Below are 20,468 nucleotides of genomic sequence, written 5' to 3' on the forward strand. Positions count from 1 at the left end.
AAGTGGCAACGCCATGTAAAGCAATAGTTATATTTAACAAATTAAAAGAAATTTACAAGTCGATCGGGTCAAAAGAGATAATGCACGCCGAGAAGCATTAATTTAATTTAAGAAGAGTTAGATTTTTTTTAGGTTTATGTGAGAAATTTGTTATTGTAAAGCGTTCAAGGAAGTACGATGAATTAGGTACGGGTTACAAGTTTAGTTTAAATCGTTCGCGCGTCTAAGAGAAATGAGAGAAATGTTTATTTGCCCTTAAATACATTGTTATAACATGAATATTATCTTCCTATGCCTTATTTTTTCAAATACCCTATGTTCTTTTTATAAATATTAAATATGACTTGTAACGCTATCCACGGAAAATTAATTACCTTTTCGAACAGAAATAAAACCATGGATCTGTAAATAACATTGAACTGAACTAGCTGATGATTTCTCGATCGTAGGGTATCAAAGGGGTCACCGAAGCCATGCTTTAAGGTGGCGATCGTAGGTTGGGAGGGCCATACGCGACCACAATACCATCCGTGGATTCGCATAGCTAACTTTCTCCAAATCTTTTCTGTCCCTATAATACTTATTCCTGAATTTATTTATCGTTCTCTTCCGGTTTCAGTTTACTATTCTCTCTTGTCGCTAGCACGCTTATTTCTGATCTTAGTAATAATAATGTGTAGTCAGTACGCGAATCTGTAGGCGCAAGACCTCCACCCCCAAAGCCGACGAGCGAGTGCCGGACCCTATGTAACGAACTGATTTTGTATGTCTGCTCGCTACGAGATTCGTGCGGCTAGCTCAGAAGATTGTGTGTTCGTCCCACCAAATTTATATGACGTGATTGCCCGTAGATCAGTGAGAAAACAAAGTGTTCAAATGGTAACAGTGGGATTTATTCTCGTGGTATTGGTACAGCGGGTGTGTGGCTATGCTGGTTTCTGTGTCTCCTTGTTCTGGTTCCGCCGGCTGCTGGTGCTCCTCCTTCTGGCTTCTCGACGCGTTGACTCGTCCTCCTCTGGATCCTGGGTCTCGGGACGCTCGTAGTGGCCGCCTCTGCTTGCTTGCCGACGCGTTGCCTCGGGGTCGCTTGTCGCGCCTTAGACCCGCAGAGAATTCGGCCTTGTGGGCTTAGGGAAGCGTCACCGTTCTCAGACTAGGGTGAACAAGCCTTGCTCTCCAGGCTGACGCCTTTCGAGGCAATACTGTCCCTTGCTCTGTCCCGGACGGTCCCGCTAGGTTCTTGCTCAGTTCGCGCTGACAGTCAAGACTGCCTAGCGGTTCACTTCGCTTTACGCCTAGCGCAGACGAACGTTCCACCCGGCTTCACCCTAATGCGTGACGTCCGCGACGCTCCTGCGCTCCCCAATGAGCTCCGCGCGGCGATGGTAACGTGGCTGCCGGAAATGTCTGCTGGCGTCGCTGTCGATGTCCTCTGCGCTGTCTTCTGGCCAGTGTCTCGTTGTTCTGACGCTCGGGGAGCTGTGCGGTCGCTGCTCGCAGGGCTCTCCAGGCTGACGCCTTTCGAAACCACAAATCGATCTACCGCTCGTCCGTCACGCCAGGTCCTGCTTGGTCGGGCAAGGTACGCTGGGTCGCAGACGACTTTCCTCCCCAAGCTGACGGCTCTTCGTCGTAGGACTCTTTTGCTTGTCTCTGACAGATCCGCCGGGCGACTCGCCAGGGTGTGGTCGTGACAAAGTTAGAAAACAAACGCCTTGACTTAGCCGCGTGATGCCTTTCAGAACTCAGCCACCTGTGTCTCAATTCGGAGATTCCTGATGTCCTAATCCCGAACGTCTCGACGTGGCGATCTTGCTCCTTCTATGCTTCCCACGGCGCTGCTTCCGACGACTCGCTTGGTTGTAGCTCCCTCGTAGATTACTTGCTTGACTGATTGCTCACTTGGTACTTTGACTGATCTTGAAGGCTTGACTCCTCTTGATCGACTGATCCAGCTGCCAGCGCTGTGCGGCCTTATATAGGGCCTCCAAGCACCGTTATTTCCCTTTTGCGCACGGCCCGCTGGATCTCTCCACTCTGGGTCCAAAGTCCGTGCCTCCTGGATGACCCACTTGTCCTTTATGTAGCGCTTCCAATAGATGTTCCGCCCACTGCCGCCGTTCCGCTGATTCCCGTGCCGCTTGTGGTACGCCTGCGTGCCGCTCCACTGTCGAGATGTGGCACTTCCTCTCCCGGTCCAAAGTTCACGGGAGAGTCCAAAGTCCAGTGGAGTTCCGTTATCCCCTTCTGCATACGGCACTCTTGCTCTGCCCGCAAAGTCTCCATTCTCTCTCGATCGCCATCCTTGGTCTCCAATCTCTCTCGCTCTCCTTCATTGGTCTCCAAACTCTCTCGCTCTCCATCCTTGGTCTCCAATCTCTCTCGCTCTCCTTCATTGGTCTCCAAACTCTCTCGCTCTCCTTCGTTGGTCTCCAAACTCTCTCGATCTCCACCCTTGGTCTCCAAACTCTCTCGTTCTCCCCGCCGCGCCGTTACTACGCGAATTCGCCGCGTATCTGGTAAGCGGCCGGCCATCTGCTGCTGCTTCTATTTGTGGGGAGTTATTCAACTCCTCACATTCCCCCCTTACTTCGGGAAACATTTAAGACTGGTTCCTACTCTCCGGCGTTTCCTTGCTTATCCTAGCCTTTGAGTCCTTGTGATTCCCGCGGCGCTCCCTCGTTGCTCCCTCGATGCTCCCTCGACGCTCTTAACTCCCTTGAGTTTCTACAGCGGGGGTCATCCTCCTCGTAGCAACTTTAAATCTCCCGCGCCGATATTTCCTGTGTTCCCACTGGGACATCGATACTCCTGGGCTATCGATCCCCAGCTCGGTGCTCATTGCTGCGTCTCACTCCATTCCGTGTCTCCTCCGCCTGGTCACACCATTCGTGCGTGATCGATATTTATTCGCATATCGATACCGACGGTGCGGCGTTGCCACCTGCTCGTTTGCGATATTTCCACCTTGGCCGATATTTCCATTGTCGTGTGCCCATCGATCGCACTATCGTCCAGTGCCAATCGATCGCCTATCGAGGCGCCCCCTTCCCTGGCTCGTGGTGATTTTGCAACTTTCATACTATGAAATTCATAGGTAAGTTTCTTTTGCATTTCCTTCACTCCTTTTCATCTCATCCTTTCGTCCTCTCTCGCCCTTCACTCGTCCTCTGTTGGCAGCATCTGACTCCACATTGGCAGCTTTTGAGAGCGGTCGCGGAGAGGACTTCGCACTCGCTTCGCAACCAGGACAGCCGGTAAGTATTTATGATGTCTTTCTGCTTCCTGCATTAAGCCCCCTTTAAATTTCAGGTTGCTGGTGCGGCCCATGCATGCCCCGTTCCTTTTCTTGTTTTTAGTCAACTGTTGGTGTGGTGCGTGTTTCTGTTTTTTTTTTTTTTGTGACCAGCTGGCTACGGTGTAGATCTGATTCTGCACCGTCCTCCCCTTTTCCTCGGGTAACAACTAGACGAGCTCGTCCGGCGCATTCCGTATAGAATCTCCGGATGCTGCGGTGTATGTCTGGACTGCGCGTCTTGTGTTGCTTGTCTCCTTCCGCGCATACTCTCTTCTACGTTACCCGTATCCTTGTGCCGTTTTGTAAGTGTCCCATCCGCCTGGCGTTATCGCGGATGACTCTGGCAACTGCCCGACGCTGAATCCTGTTGCCTTGCGGTCGGGATCACCATCCATCCCTATCCAAGTCCTTGTGCCCTACCCTTATGGTTGACCTTTCTGCGTGGCGTGTGGATGACTCTCGCTTCGGTCTGACGCCTAATCCTGTGGCCTCGCAGTCTGGATCAACGTGTGATCCTTATCCATGTCCTTGTTCTATCCTGATTGTCCTTTCCGTGTGGCGTATGGATGACTCTCGCTTCGGCCTGACGCCTAATCCTGCTGCCTCGTACCCGTTGTTAGACATCTGATGTTTCTGCTGTCTGCTCGTTTACTTGTTGCTTGAGCTCGCCAACGTGAACTGTCTTTTCTTTCTTCGACTGTGTGTGGCGAATTTTGCAGATCACTGGAGAGACGAAATCTACAACCTGGTAAGGGCCATCGTACCTCGGGGCTAGTTTTGCAGCGAATCCTTCGGCCGCTTTGGACAGGTGATGTTCCTTGGCCCACACTATGTCGCCCACCGCTGGTGACCATTGCCTCCTTCTCAGATTGTAGTGTCTGGCTTGGTCCTGGGACGCCTTTTCCATATTTCGCCGCACGATCTCGAATACCTCTCTTAGTTTGTTGGCATTTTCCTCAGGGGTCTCCGTAGCTCGTCCGGTTCCTAGGGTTTCCTTATCGTATAGGCTGCTGGGTAGACGTGGTTCCCTTCCCTGGTTAAGAAACGCCGGTGTATGGCCAGTGGATTCCGATGTGCTCGTGTTCACTGCTAGCATAATCTCCGGCCACTTCTCGTCCCAGTTTCTCTGGTCCTGCCCTGCGAACTGGGCAATCATGGTCTTGACCGTTCTGTTTGCTCGTTCGGTTGGATTCTCTTGTGGTGTGTATGGCGCGGTGAATTGTTGACTGATACCCATCTCAGCCAGGAAATTTTTAAATATGCGGCTTGCAAACTGTACTCCATTGTCCGTTATGACCACCTTCGGGACCCCGTACCTTGCGATTATGCGCTCCCTAAATGCCTTTTTGAGCGACTCTGCCGTCGCACTGCGTAGGGGCACCAGTTCCGTCCATTTCGAAAACCTGTCTATCATGACCAGCAGCATTTGATTCCCGTGCTTAGATCTTGGTAGGGGTCCAACGAAGTCTGCACATACCGTGGCCCATGGTTCCTCCGGCACTTGGGTCAACATCTTGCCAGCCGCCTGCATCTGATTGGGCTTAAACCGTATGCAAATCTCGCATTTTCGTACGTGGGCTCGGGCGTCTCTATGCATGCCTGGCCAGTAGTATCGGGCTGCCAACCGTGCAATTGTCCTTCGGCTTCCTACGTGTCCCGCGGACGGTGCGTCGTGGTTTTCCCTCAACACTGTTTCTCGTAGTGACTTCGGGACGCACATCTTCCATGACGCGACGTCTTCACTGCCTGCTCGGTGAGGTATGTTTCTGTACAGTGTCTCACCATCCATAACATAGTCCGGGTACTTCTGCGGTTGGGTCCTTATCTTTTCGCCCATGTCCTTGATCCAGCTGCACTCTCCTGAGGTTATTATTGCCGATGCCTCTTTTACTCCTCGTAGCGTCTCTGGTAGTGGTTGTCTTGATAATGCGTCGGCCACCACGTTTAGCTGGCCCTTTCTGTACGCTATCTCAAAGTCGTACTGTTGTAGCTCCAGGGCCCATCTGGCGATCCTTCCTGAAGGGCTTTCGATGCTGTTGAGCCACTTCAGGGCCATGTGGTCGGTTACTACCTTAAAGTGGTAACCTTCCAGATATGGCCTGAGCTTCCGGATCGCCCAGACGATCGCCAAGCACTCCTTCTCCGTTGTCGAGTAGTTCTTCTCCGCGCCGTTCAGTGTTCGGCTCGAGTAGGAGATTACTCTTTCGCCCTTTTCGGTGTCCTGGGTCAGTATCGCTCCGATGCCGTAGTCGCTGGCGTCTGTTTGCAGGATGAAAGTTCTACTGAAGTCCGGGCATGCTAGCACTGGATCTGCCACGAGTCTTGCCTTAACCTCCTCAAACGCCATCTGGTGCTCTGGTGTCCACTCCCACTTACTGCCTTTGCGCAGCAGGTCGTTCAGGGGTTTGACGATTCTGGAAAAATCTGGTACAAACCGGCGGTACCACGACGCTACTCCTAGGTATTGCCGGAGCTCTTTGACAGTCGATGGCGGTTCTAGTTCGGCGATGGCGGCTACTTTTTCTGGATCTGTTCCTATTCCCTCGCTAGTCACTCGGTGACCCAGGTACAACAGCTCCTTTTTGAAGAATTGGCATTTTTCTGGATTCAGCCTCAGATTTGCCTCCTTCAGACGCCGGAACACTTCCTTCAGGTTTCTTTTGTGTTCTTCCAGCGTGCGACCGATCACTATTATGTCATCCTGGTAAGCGAATGCGTGAGGTGACATCTCGGGGCCAATTACTTGGTCCAAGACTCGCTGAAACGTTGCCGACGCCGAGTGAAGTCCGAACGGCATTACCCTCCACTGAAACAGACCTTTGCCTGGTACCGTAAATGCTGTGGTGGGATCTGCCAGTATCCATCCTTCAGGTCCAAACTGCTGATGTACCGCGCTTCTCTTAGTTGATCTAGGATGTAGTTTATGCGGGGCATTGGGTAGGCATCCTTCACTGATTTCGCGTTGATCTGCCTGAAGTCGACACACAGTCTCCACTTGCCTGTCTTCTTTTTCACCATCACGATGGGGGAACTGTATGGGCTCTTTGAATGCTTTATGAACCCCATTTGGAGAAGCTCGTCCACCTTTGCGTTGATTTCCCCTTGAATTTTTGGGTTCTTTGGGTAGTATCTCTGCTTGATTGGCTTGTCGTCCTTCATTGTGATCTGGTGTTCTGCCATATTCGATGTTCCCGACATTGTGCTGAAGTCTGCCAGCTCTGTTTCCAGGAACGCTATAGTATCGTCCAACTCGTTTACTTGTTGAACGACTGCTACTGATAGCTTTTCCTCGAGCCATCCATTGTGTCGGTTCCTGGCTGGTATTATTATTTCGTGTCCAGCACACCTTATCTCGGTTCCGACTTGTTTCAGGAAGTTCCATCCCAACACTAATGGATCCACTACCCCGGGTAAAATCAACAGGCTCATGGTCACTTGTTTGTTGCCGAATTTGACCTCCACCTCGAGCTGCGCATTAATTCCGCCGCACCTTCCATCTGCCAACCTAACTTGCCGTCTCGTCCTTGTAATCTTTCCTAGAGCAGCAATATTGTCCGCCAATTCTTCGCTCACGAAGCTTGCCGTTGCTCCGGTGTCGATTGTGGCTTTGTAGCTTTTCCCACCAATCATCACAGCTGCGGACAACTGCTGCTCCTCCTCGATTAGCTCGCCCGTTAGTTTGGAGAGGTGGCATTGTGCGATCCCCGCTCGCCTCTCTGCGGCTGAGATCGCTGGCCATTTCCCGATCGTTGGCAGCAATCGACGCTCCTAACACCCACCTTGCCGCATATCCAGCAAAACAGCAGCCGCTGGTTACGACATCCTCTAGCCCAGTGTCCGTTCCCACCGCATTTCCGACAGGCCTCCTGCGGGTCTGTGATATGGGTGGCATCTTGTGGCCTCTGTGTGTTGCTTGGTGGCCTCCACAAGGTATTGTTTGGCTGTCTCTGTTGCTGTGGGGGTGGTGCCCAATGGCCTCCGCGTGGTGCGTCTGTTGCCTGCTGTCGTCTGGCTTGGTGTGGTGGTGACCATTGGTCGTTTCCTCGTGTGTCCTGGTTATCTTCCTCCTCGCATCTCCTGCATGTCACCTGTGTTGGTGACGCCGACTTTGTCTTTGAGAACTTGTTCTCCTGTGCGAAGACTTCCCGTTCCTTTTCCAGTTCTTCGTACTCATCGGCTAGGATCATTAGCGTGTCCAGGTCCGACACTTTGTATGCCCTTAGGAAGATCCTTAGACTAGGGGTGCAGTTTTCCTTGATGGTCCTTAGGGTCTCTTTAGCGGAGTAATTAAGTGGCCTCACCATCGTCTGCATGTCGATCATGTAGTCCTTGAACGACTCGCTGAAGCCCTGCTTCCGTTGCCTGACCTGATCCGCCAGCCTGGTGAAGAAGTCTTTCGGTATAAAGTATGTGTGGAAACTATCTATGAACTCCGCCCAGGTTTTCCATTGTTTGTTGTTGGCGATGAACCACTTCAAAGCCCTTCCCTTCAGCAATTCAGGCATCGCTCGGGGAATCATGTCTAACTCCAAGCCGTATGTGTTGGCGGACCATTCCACCTGCTCCAGGAACTCGAACGGTTTTTCCGCCCCATCGAACCTGAACGACCATTCGCGGAACTGTTTAGCGATCCTTGCATAGTCTGATTGATTGGGTCTCGAGATCAGCGCTGTTGTTTTCCTGTCTTGGCTTGATTCTCTCCTGTTTGCCTCCTTTTGTAGGTTGTCAACGCTCAGGCTTGCCACTAAGTTGTCCCCTTCGGCGGTTGTTGACGTGATGCTGGGGCCGGCTTTGTCGTGGTATGTGGCTTCCAAATCGGCCCAGATGTCAACGAGTTGTGGATCGTTCTCTGTTTCGGAGTAGTATTCCGATAGTGCCTTCCTCATGTCGTCTAGCCTGCCCTCCAGGGCGACGTTGAGCCTCTGTGCGACATAGGCGAAGTCTTCCTTCTTGAGGCGGTAAATCCACTTCTTTCCCATTTTTACTGTGCTGTTCTCACTGTTGGGACAATCACGTTGGGCGCCAGATGTATCGAACTGATTTTGTATGTCTGCTCGCTACGAGATTCGTGCGGCTAGCTCAGAAGATTGTGTGTTCGTCCCACCAAATTTATATGACGTGATTGCCCGTAGATCAGTGAGAAAACAAAGTGTTCAAATGGTAACAGTGGGATTTATTCTCGTGGTATTGGTACAGCGGGTGTGTGGCTATGCTGGTTTCTGTGTCTCCTTGTTCTGGTTCCGCCGGCTGCTGGTGCTCCTCCTTCTGGCTTCTCGACGCGTTGACTCGTCCTCCTCTGGATCCTGGGTCTCGGGACGCTCGTAGTGGCCGCCTCTGCTTGCTTGCCGACGCGTTGCCTCGGGGTCGCTTGTCGCGCCTTAGACCCGCAGAGAATTCGGCCTTGTGGGCTTAGGGAAGCGTCACCGTTCTCAGACTAGGGTGAACAAGCCTTGCTCTCCAGGCTGACGCCTTTCGAGGCAATACTGTCCCTTGCTCTGTCCCGGACGGTCCCGCTAGGTTCTTGCTCAGTTCGCGCTGACAGTCAAGACTGCCTAGCGGTTCACTTCGCTTTACGCCTAGCGCAGACGAACGTTCCACCCGGCTTCACCCTAATGCGTGACGTCCGCGACGCTCCTGCGCTCCCCAATGAGCTCCGCGCGGCGATGGTAACGTGGCTGCCGGAAATGTCTGCTGGCGTCGCTGTCGATGTCCTCTGCGCTGTCTTCTGGCCAGTGTCTCGTTGTTCTGGCGCTCGGGGAGCTGTGCGGTCGCTGCTCGGGAACTTCGCCGGTAATCGCAGGGCTCTCCAGGCTGACGCCTTTCGAAACCACAAATCGATCTACCGCTCGTCCGTCACGCCAGGTCCTGCTTGGTCGGGCAAGGTACGCTGGGTCGCAGACGACTTTCCTCCCCAAGCTGACGGCTCTTCGTCGTAGGACTCTTTTGCTTGTCTCTGACAGACCCGCCGGGCGACTCGCCAGGGTGTGGTCGTGACAAAGTTAGAAAACAAACGCCTTGACTTAGCCGCGTGATGCCTTTCAGAACTCAGCCACCTGTGTCTCAATTCGGAGATTCCTGATGTCCTAATCCCGAACGTCTCGACGTGGCGATCTTGCTCCTTCTATGCTTCCCACGGCGCTGCTTCCGACGACTCGCTTGGTTGTAGCTCCCTCGTAGATTACTTGCTTGACTGATTGCTCACTTGGTACTTTGACTGATCTTGAAGGCTTGACTCCTCTTGATCGACTGATCCAGCTGCCAGCGCTGTGCGGCCTTATATAGGGCCTCCAAGCACCGCTATTTCCCTTTTGCGCACGGCCCGCTGGATCTCTCCACTCTGGGTCCAAAGTCCATGCCTCCTGGATGACCCACTTGTCCTTTATGTAGCGCTTCCAATAGATGTTCCGCCCACTGCCGCCGTTCCGCTGATTCCCGTGCCGCTTGTGGTACGCCTGCGTGCCGCTCCACTGTCGAGATGTGGCACTTCCTCTCCCGGTCCAAAGTTCACGGGAGAGTCCAAAGTCCAGTGGAGTTCTGTTATCCCCTTCTGCATACGGCACTCTTGCTCTGCCCGCGAAGTCTCCATTCTCTCTCGATCTCCATCCTTGGTCTCCAATCTCTCTCGCTCTCCTTCATTGGTCTCCAAACTCTCTCGCTCTCCATCCTTGGTCTCCAATCTCTCTCGCTCTCCTTCATTGGTCTCCAAACTCTCTCGCTCTCCTTCGTTGGTCTCCAAACTCTCTCGATCTCCACCCTTGGTCTCCAAACTCTCTCGTTCTCCCCGCCGCGCCATTACTACGCGAATTCGCCGCGTATCTGGTAAGCGGCCGGCCATCTGCTGCTGCTTCTATTTGTGGGGAGTTATTCAACTCCTCACACCTAATAGCGTGCCCCGCAACTGCAGATTCCCGATTTCGTCCAACCGTTACACGCTACAGAGATAATTCATTATTATTAATAAGAAAAGTGGCGCTCAACGTGTGGGGCCTTAGTGAGTACAGTAATCACTCATTAAGACTCACCGGTAATTAAATTCGAATTCTTTTCTATACTTCTTTAATTTCAACTTTTAATTTATTCACTTCTACAAAATACCTTTCTTTGATCTTTAATTCTTTTGGAGAACAGAGACAAAGAACATTAGTTTTCTTTCTGGCCAAAATGAATTATCAGAGCTAAAATTTTTCTTTACTTAGTTAGTGGTGTTTAGAAAACTCAGTCCGAGGAAAATGCAGAAAGTATCAAACTACAATAGATCTTCTGACCCTTTCTGATTTGCTACATCATTACCTTAACCACACTTTGCAAATTAAAAGGTTTCTATAGGCTCAAGCGTTTTGAAAAATAGGTACAACTTCAAGTGGTACACTATCCACGAAAGACCTGTAGAAATTTTAATTTCGTTTAGCCTTAGAGCGATTACGTTTTTTATTGGTGAAGCAGGAATACAACAGTATTAGTTTTCGAACTATACTCTGTCCGCAATACACTTTAGAAAATCTAACCGTCTCCCTACATGGATTTACTTTTATTTGAGAAAACGAGAAGTCCGATTAATCTGTCTCTTATTATTTTTCCGAGAAAGTTTAGCAGTTAAAAAAAATAATAATTTAGTTATCCTACGATACGGGGAACATCAAGCAAAAGTTCAGTTTTTAATTTTATTGGTTTATATATCAAGAAGATTTTAGTTTTATATCTACTACGGTGGACTCTCTTTGGTTTTTGTATTTTTTAAAATTGAATTATTTCTAAACTATTCTAAAAATGGGGTTAGACCGATCCCCAGGAAAAGGCTCTCAGGAAGCCACCAAGCCAGTCTGTCTGATATGCAAGTCCGAAATTAAATCATCTTCCGAACTTTTCGAAACCATATGCCGTCACGAGTTTCATAAGAAGTGCATTGATGCGCATTTCAAGAAAAGCGATTTGTGTCTTGTATGCAAAGTTTCATGCAGGCCAGTGGTCGAAAAGTGCTTACAAACTCGGTCTCAATCTAAAGGTCGCCAACAAGGAATTAGCGATAATACCCCGGGTCCATCTGAAAGCGCTCAGAGCAACAACAATAGCGTTACTGATCAAGCAACCGCAATAAACACGGTCACAATGGTGTCCATGGAGCGAAGACTATTTTCTCTTCTTTCAGAGAAAATTACCGATTTAATCCAGAATTCAGTAGAAGAAAGTGTACAGAGACTGATCAGAACTCCGCCAAATTCCGCTATAAGTGGCGAGGAAAGATCAGCAACTCCTCCTCCAGTAGACGAGGAAAATAACGAGCCAGCTGTTGTCGAGCAAATTCAAAACAGACATCGGGTCCTGCCTAACATAGGTTCTCCTGGTTCTCACCGAAATGACTTTTCCGATCTCCTAACTAGACCCGACAAGGTCGTTAATATTTTAAACGGATGGAAAATTAAATTTTCGGGATCAGGTGTTTCAGTAGATAACTTCATTTATAGAGTTGAGGCGCTGACGCATCAAACGTTAGATGGGAATTTCTCAGTCCTTTGTAGGAACGCCAGCGTTCTCTTTGATGGCAAGGCCAACGAATTTTATTGGCGTTACCATAAATCGGTAACTGAAGTCCGCTGGGATAGGTTATGTTCTGCTTTACGATTGCAATTTCGTCAGAAAAGAGATGATATTGACATCGAGGAGTTGATCCGCAACAGGTAGCAGAAGCCTAGTGAAACCTTCGATAGCTTTTACGATAGCGTAAACATTTTAGTCGATCAACTAGAGATACCATGGAGCTCGAGAAAACTTGTCCGAGTTCTCAAGAACAATCTGAGGCCTGAAATACGACATGAGTTATTGAATGTCGATATTTCCAACAGTCTCAGAGTTAAGAGAAACCTGTCGTCGACGCGAAGCTTTTCTCGACGACGTCAAACGCGCTCACGGTTATAGTAAAATTAGCCCATTAAGACGCGAAATATCAGAACTGATTCCAGAATCTGAATCTCAGAAAGGTTCTGAATCGAAAAACGAGTTGGAAGTAGACGCGTTTACCTTAAAATGCTGGAATTGTCGCGAAGATGGCCACATTTACCAGGATTGTTTAGCCGATAGAAGACTTTTTTGTTACGGCTGTGGAGCAGATAACACTTACAAATCGAATTGTGCAAAGTGTGCAAAAAACTCCAAGTCCGGCGCTTTGAAGTTGCCGTACAAACCGAAAACTTCGAGTGCCTTTCGCAATCAGTCAACGATGACCGATTAAATGTGGATGTACCTTCCTTCACCACAAATTATCCCTGACGTTCCGGAAAGCAATGCCAGCTCTATGCTCCATTGTAAAGCTAAAAATTTACCTGATATTCCAAATCCAAAATTTTGTCTTAACCCTCTCTTGGAAAGATTTAAATCTCGGAGTTCTAAAAGAATCAAATCTTTTTGGCAAAATATTTGAACCTGTCGGCTAGGATTGGAATATATTTGTTCTGTTCCGATAGAAACAAGAGATCCTCGACCGTTTTTGCCGGTTCGTTTATTAGATCGTACCGTGTACGGTTTACTTGACTCCGGGGCATCTATAAGTTGCTTTGGGGGTGATTTAGCCAGCGAACTTATGAAGAATAATAGTGCTTACAAGTCGTTAAACGTTAGTGCTACCACGGCAGATGGAAGACCACAACGAATAGTAGGCAAGATGAAAGTTAACATAGAATATGGAAACATTCAAAAGATTTTAAACATTTATATTGTACCATCACTAAAGCAAAATCTATACTTTAGCATCGATTTTTGGAGGCTGTATGATCTTCTTCCCAAAAATCTGCATATATCCGATCTAAAAATTCTAGCAAAGTTAGCAGCGACATCGAGGTAGATCAACACGACTTGTCTGAAGCAGAAAAGTTAAGATTAGTTCATGTTATCAATTCTTTTCCTTCATTCGCTCAGGAAGGTCTTGGGCAGACTAGTTTGATTACACATGCAATTGATGTGGGCAGTGCTAAGCCAGTTAAGCAGCGTCATTTCCCCGTCTTACCTGCCGTTGAGAAGAGTATGTACGCAGAAATAGACAGAATGTTGCAATTAGGGGTTATTGAAGAGTCGGAAAGCGCATGGTCCTCTCCCATCGTCATGGTTACTAAACCTGGCAAAGTGAGGATTTGTTTAGATTGCCGAAAGATCAATAGTTTCACCGAGAAAGACGCATATCCACTTCCACAAATCAGTGGCATCTTAAGTCGGTTGCCAAGAGCCGAGTATATTACTAGTCTTGACTTGAAAGACGCCTATTGGCAAGTGCCGTTGGACGTTCAATCCCGAGACAAGACTGCATTTACAGTCCCCGGTAGGCCACTCTACCAATTTAAAGTAATGCCTTTTGGGCTTTGTAATGCCACCAGCACAATGTCTCGCTTGATGGACAAAGTCGTCCCACCGCATCTCAGGAACGAGGTATTCATATACTTGGATGACCTCCTGGTAGTCTCGTCCAATTTTGAGAATCATCTTAACGTACTTAGGGAGATCGCCGTTCACATAAAGCGTGTAGGATTGACAATAAATATTGGCAAAAGTCATTTCTGCATGCGACGTGTACGTTATCTAGGCCATATCTTTGGTGATGGCGGAATTCGTACAGATCCTGAAAAGGTGAAAGCAATCACCGAGTTTCCCGTCCCGAAAACCCTGCGAGGGTTGAGGTGTTTCATGGGCTTATGTGGCTGGTACCGCAAATTCGTTCCGAATTTTGCATCACTCGCTTCTCCTTTAACTGATTTAATGACAACCAAACGAAAGTTCAGTCTATCTCCAGAAGCACTAAAAGTCTTTGAAATCTTGAAGACTCGTCTTAGCGAAGCTCCGGTGTTATGTAGCCCGGACTTTTCTAAACCATTTGCTATCCATTGCGATGTTAGCAAGTCTGGTGTCGGTGCTGTGTTAGTACAGGTATCTCAGGAAGGAGACGAACGTCCTATAGCATTTATCTCGAAAAAACTAAATCGAGCACAAAGAAATTATACCGTTACCGAGCAGGAGTGTCTGGCGGCAATAGTAGCCTTGAAGAACTTTAGAGCTTACGTGGAAGGACATGATTTCCCGATCATAACTGACCACGCCTCGCTTAAATGGCTAATGTCTAACCATGATCTCAGTTCTCGTTTAGCTCGATGGGCGTTAGCCTTGCAAAGATATCGATTTAAAATTGAGCATCGTAAAGGTACTATGAACGTGGTACCTGATTCCTTGTCCCACGTTAACGATGACGAAGTCGCGGCGATAGATTTGCGGGAAGGTTTGTTAGTCGATATGAATTCAAACCACTTTAAATCTCCTGCTTACAAAGATCTAGTAGCTAAGGTTGAAGAGAAGAAAGAAAATTTCCCTGATCTTAAAACAGAGGGGGGTATTTGTATAGAAAAGCAGAACATTTAACTGGAGAACAAGTACACGATGAATACGCATGGAAGCTTTGGTTACCATCAGAGCTGATCCCCGAAGTTCTTTTCCAAGCCCATAACAGTCCATTGGCTTCCCACGGCGGGATACATAAGACTGTCGAGCGCGTTAGGAGGTATTATTTTTGGCCTCGCCTCGTGCCTGACGTGAAAGCATACGTTAGTGCCTGTGAGAAATGTAAGTCGACTAAACCACCGAATCATGTTCTCAGACCACCGCTAGGAAAAGCGCCGGAAACTGTGCGACTTTTTCAACGAATTTTCATCGATTTTCTCGGTCCTTACCCACGTTCGAGAAGCGGGAATATCGGGATTTTCATAGTCCTAGATCATTTCTCTAAATTTTTATTTCTAAAACCTGTAAAGAAGATTAATGCTAGTGTTGTTATTAAGTACCTCGAAGGCGAGCTCTTCATGACTTTCGGTGTCCCGGAAACTGTCGTATCAGACAACGGATCACAATTCCGTTCTGAAGCGTTTCAGAAACTAATGAAGTCGTATGAGATTTCACACATGACGGCTGTTCATTCGCCTCAAGCTAACGCCTCTGAGCGAGTCAATCGTTCTGTTATTTCAGCGATTCGAGCTTACCTTCGTCCAGATCAGAAAGATTGGGATGAGTATTTGAATAGGATATGTTGTGCCTTGAGAACTTCGATCCATGCCAGTCTCGGTACAACGCCGTACTATATGGCTTTCGGCCAGTATATGGTAACTTCCGGTTCTACTTATTCCTTGCTAAGGAGACTGAACATGCTAGATGATCGTTCCTTGATGTTTAATAGGCAAGCTTCATTTGAAATAATCCGAGGGGAAGCGACTAAGCAAATGCAGAAAGCTCACGATCGGAACGAAAAGCGTTATAATTTGCGCTCGAGAGATGTCTCCTACGCTGAAGGGCAAGAGGTATTTCGAAGCAATTTTAAGCAAAGTTGCTTTCAGACCGGCTATAACGCCAAGTTCGGTCCATCATTTGTAAAAGCCCGAGTTCGAAGAAAATTGGGAAGATCTTATTACGAACTAGAGGACTTGCAAGGTCGACTCTTGGGTAACTATCACGCGAAAGATATTCGCCTGTGATGCGACTCCAGGCGGTAATCTGTCTAGGGTATCTAGAGCCAAATACCCTAGCCTGATTCTAGCGGGGGGGTTTTTGTAACGGCGCCTGTAGCGACTGGCGAACCTAGGTTCAGCCTGAAAGCCTACTATACAGGGTCCGCTTAAACCAAAGCTTGACCTAGTGTGGCCACCTGTGTCGGCTATTCGATATTTCGATAGTTTTGAACAGCTGAGCCAGGGTGGTCTTGGAAAGTTCTAGTTTTGACACCTGTCGGTCGTCATATGATATATATTTCCGCCAAGAGCCTCGCTGGTATCCAGCCGATTCCGGATAAGTTCTTCTTATTTTAAACTGCGAGAGAAACGGACGTGCCAGCAGCTCAAAATTTAAATTTAAGTTAAAAGACTAAAAGTCCGAATTATATATTTTTTGAGTGGCATCCAGTATTTTTGAGTGGCATCCAGTATCTTTGTGTGGCATCCAGTATTCTAAGTGGTGTTTAGCACTCAGTGTGGCTGCCAGCTATAAAAGCTAGCCAGCGAATAAAGCTTAAAGTATTTTTTGAGATTCCGGGTGGAAAACCCAGCCAGTGCTGCTACAAGTTGCTGCCAAAGCCGCATCTTATTAAATCGGCCAATTTACTAGACGATTTACCACCTCAAGAAGGCCAAAATAAATATCGGGGCTCAATCGTCAGGTTGGCCCGCGGGGAATGATTTGGAGAGACTAGTGCCCTGAAGTACCCCCATCTACTATCTACTATCTACCTATCTACGGGTCATGTAGTGCCGGCCAAGAAGTGCAGTTTTACTTAGAGCGGACCAGATGGCAGTTTAATTCAATTACATAACCTGTCCCGATGCCCATCATGCCGCGCATCCGTACACCAGCCGAGTTTTAAGGGGTGCGCGTAGCCGTCTGGGAGGTTTCCGAGTGAAATATCGCTGCCGCAGATTTAGGGATTTATACCCGTTTATGTTTTAAAAGCGCCGCGTGTGTGAACGGCCTTAACCTAGCATGGCACAACCGGGTTTAACCTTAATGGAGATAAAAACTCTCTTTCGAGATCAGTCGATCACAAGGAGTCAAACCGTCAAGATCACTCAGATACCAAAGTTAACAATCAAACAACCAGATAATCTACAAGGGAGCAGCAGCAAGTCGAGTCGCCAGAGAAGCAGCGCCGTGGGAGCCTACAAGGAGCGAGATTGCTACGTCGAGACGTTCGGGATTGGGATACCAGGAATCTCCGAATTGAGACGCAGGTAGCTGAGATCCAGAGGGCATCACACGGCTAGGTCACGGCGGTCGTATCTTCAGGGAGCTACAGGACTGGAGCACCGAGTCGTCAAGGCGAGAGGTCGTCGAGCCAATCAGGGCCGTCGGAAGCACCGAGGGTCACAAGCAACGAGTCAAGGCCAACCAAGCGACTAAGACACTTGTAATAATATACCCGCAATAAAACCCAATACGAACCCGTGAATTCTATGCTTTCTCACTGGGCGGTCACGTTAATATAAATTTGGTGGGACGAACACACAATATACTGAGCTAGCCGCACGAATCTCGTAGCGAGCAGACCATAAAAATCAGTTCGTTACATCTGGCGCCCAACGTGATTGTCCCAGCAGCGAAAGCAATTTAAACAGAATGGGGAAGAAGTGGATCTACCGACTTAAAAAGGAGGATTTCGCCAATGTCGCACAGAGGTTAAATGTCACCCTGGACGGCAGATTAGAGGACATGAGAAAAGCATTATCCGAGTATTACTCAAAAACGGATAATGACCCACAACTCGTTGACATCTGGGCCGATTTGGAAGCCACATACCACGACAAAGCCGGCCCCAGCATCACGTCAACAACCGCCGAAGGGGACAACTTAGTGGCAAGCCTGAGCGTTGACAACCTACAAAAGGAGGCAAACAGGAGAGAATCAAGCCAAGACAGGAAAACAACAGCGCTGATCTCGAGACCCAATCAATCAGACTATGCAAGGATCGCTAAACAGTTCCGCGAATGGTCGTTCAGGTTCGATGGGGCGGAAAAACCGTTCGAGTTCCTGGAGCAGGTGGAATGGTCCGCCAACACATACGGCTTGGAGTTAGACATGATTCCCCGAGCGATGCCTGAATTGCTGAAGGGAAGGGCTTTGAAGTGGTTCATCGCCAACAACAAACAATGGAAAACCTGGGCGGAGTTCATAGATAGTTTCCACACATACTTTATACCGAAAGACTTCTTCACCAGGCTGGCGGATCAGGTCAGGCAACGGAAGCAGGGCTTCAGCGAGTCGTTCAAAGACTACATGATCGACATGCAGACGATGGTGAGGCCACTTAATTACTCCACTATAGAGACCCTAAGAATCATCAAGGAGAACTGCACCCCCAGTCTAAGGATCTTCCTAAGGGCATACAAAGTGTCGGACCTGGACACGCTGATGATATTAGCAGACGAGTATGAAGAACTCGAAAAGGAGCGGGAAGCGTTCGCGCAGGAAAACAAATTCTCGAAGAACAAGTCGGCATCGCCAGCGCAGGTAACATGCAGAAGATGCGAAGAGACAGGAATCCAAGACGCGGGGAAACGACCAATGGTCGCCACCTAACCGAGTACCACGGCAGCAGGCAACAGGAGCACCACGCGGAGGCCAATGGACACCACCACAACAGCAACAGATGCAACCAGCAAACAATGTTTGGAGGCCAACAAGTACAACACAAAGGCCTCGTGAAACGACACACATCACAGACCCCCAGGAGGCCTGCCGAAAGTGCGGCGGTCATGGACACTGGGCGCGGGGATGTCGGCACCAACGCTTGTTGTTCTGCTGGGTGTGCGGGAGAGTAGGCGTCAGGAGCGTTGAATGCTGCCAGCAGGCGGGAAATGCCCAGCGATCTCAGCCGCAGAGAGGCGAGCGGGGGTCGCAAGATGCTACCTCTCCAAACTAACGGGAAAGCTGATCGAGGAGGAGCAGCAGTTGTCCGCAGCGGTGACGATTGGTGGGGGCACATACAAGGCCACAATCGACACCGGGGCAACAGCAAGCTTTATAAGCAAAGAGCTGGCGGACAACCTGGCTGCCCTCGGAAAGATTACGAGGATACGACGGCAAGTTAGGTTGGCAGACGGAAGATGTGGCGGAATCGATGAGCAGCTGGAGGTGGAAATCGCGTTCGGGAACAAGCGACTGAGCATGAGCCTGCTGATACTACCAGGAGTAGTGGATTCATTGGTGTTGGGATGGAACTTTCTAACACAAGTCGGTACCGAAATTAAGATCGCTGGACACGAAGTGATAATACCGGCCAGGAATCGTCACAAGGGATGGCTCGAGGAAAAGTTGTCGGTGGCAGTCGTACAACGGGCAAGCGAAGATGACGACACGACGAAATTCCTGGAGGCAGAGCTGTCGACTTTCAGCAGCATGAAGGGAACATCAAACATGGCAGAGCATCAGATCACGATGAAAGACGACAAACCAATAAAGCAGCGATACTATCCCAAGAATCCGAAAGTTCAAGGGGAGATCAATGCGAAGGTGGACGAGCTTCTCCAGCGTGATGGTTAGAAAAAAGACGGGCAAATGGAGACTGTGCGTCGGCTTTAGGCAAATAAACGCCAAATCTGTAAAGGATGCCTACCCGATGCCCCGAATAAATTATATTCTCCACCAACTGAGGGAAGCACGGTACATCAGCAGCTTGGACCTAAAGGATGGGTACTGGCAAATCCCACTGAAAGCGGACAGCAGGCAGTATACGGCATTTACAGTGCCGGGGAAAGGTTTATTCCAATGGAAAGTAATGCCATTCGGACTTCATTCGGCGTCTGCGACCTTTAAACAAGTGCTGGACCGGGTGATCGGCCCAGAAATGTCGCCGCACGCATTTGCTTACCAGGACGACATCATAGTGATCGGGCGCTCGCTGGAAGAACATAAGGCCAACCTAAAGGAAGTGTTCCGACGACTAAAGGAGGCAAATCTGAGATTAAACCCGGAGAAGTGTCAATTTTTCAAGAAAGAGCTGTTATATCTCGGTCATCGAGTGACTAGCGAAGGAATAGGCACGGATCCGGAAAAGGTAGCAGCCATCGCCGAACTAGAACCACCATCGACAGTAAGAGAGCTCCGACAGTACCTGGGCGTAGCATCATGGTACCGCCGGTTTGTACCTGACTTCGCAAAAATAGTCAAACCTCTCAACGATCTGCTACGCAAGGGCAATAAATGGGTGTGGACACAGGAACATCAGACGGCGTTCGAAGAGGTGAAGGCAAGACTCGTCGCAGACCCCGTACTGGCATGCCCGGACTTCGACAAACCATTCATCTTGCAAACTGACGCAAGCGACAACGGCATCGGGGCAATCTTGACCCAGGAAACTGAACGAGGCGAAAAGGTAATCTCTTACTCAAGCCGAACGCTCAACGGCGCTGAGAAGAATTACTCAACAACCGAGAAGGAGTGCTTGGCAATCGTCTGGGCAATCCGAAAGCTCAAGCCGTATCTGGAAGGTTACCACTTTAAAGTAGTAACCGACCACATGGCACTGAAGTGGCTCAACAGCATAGAGAGCCCTTCAGGGAGGATCGCCAGATGGGCCCTGGAGTTGCAGCAGTACGACTTCGAAATAGCGTACAGGAAAGGGCAACTCAACGTGGTGGCAGACGCTTTGTCAAGGCAGCCA

The sequence above is a fragment of the Drosophila suzukii genome, assembly GCF_043229965.1.
Source record: "Drosophila suzukii chromosome 2 unlocalized genomic scaffold, CBGP_Dsuzu_IsoJpt1.0 scf_2c, whole genome shotgun sequence".
Classification (NCBI taxonomy): Eukaryota; Metazoa; Arthropoda; class Insecta; order Diptera; family Drosophilidae; genus Drosophila; species Drosophila suzukii.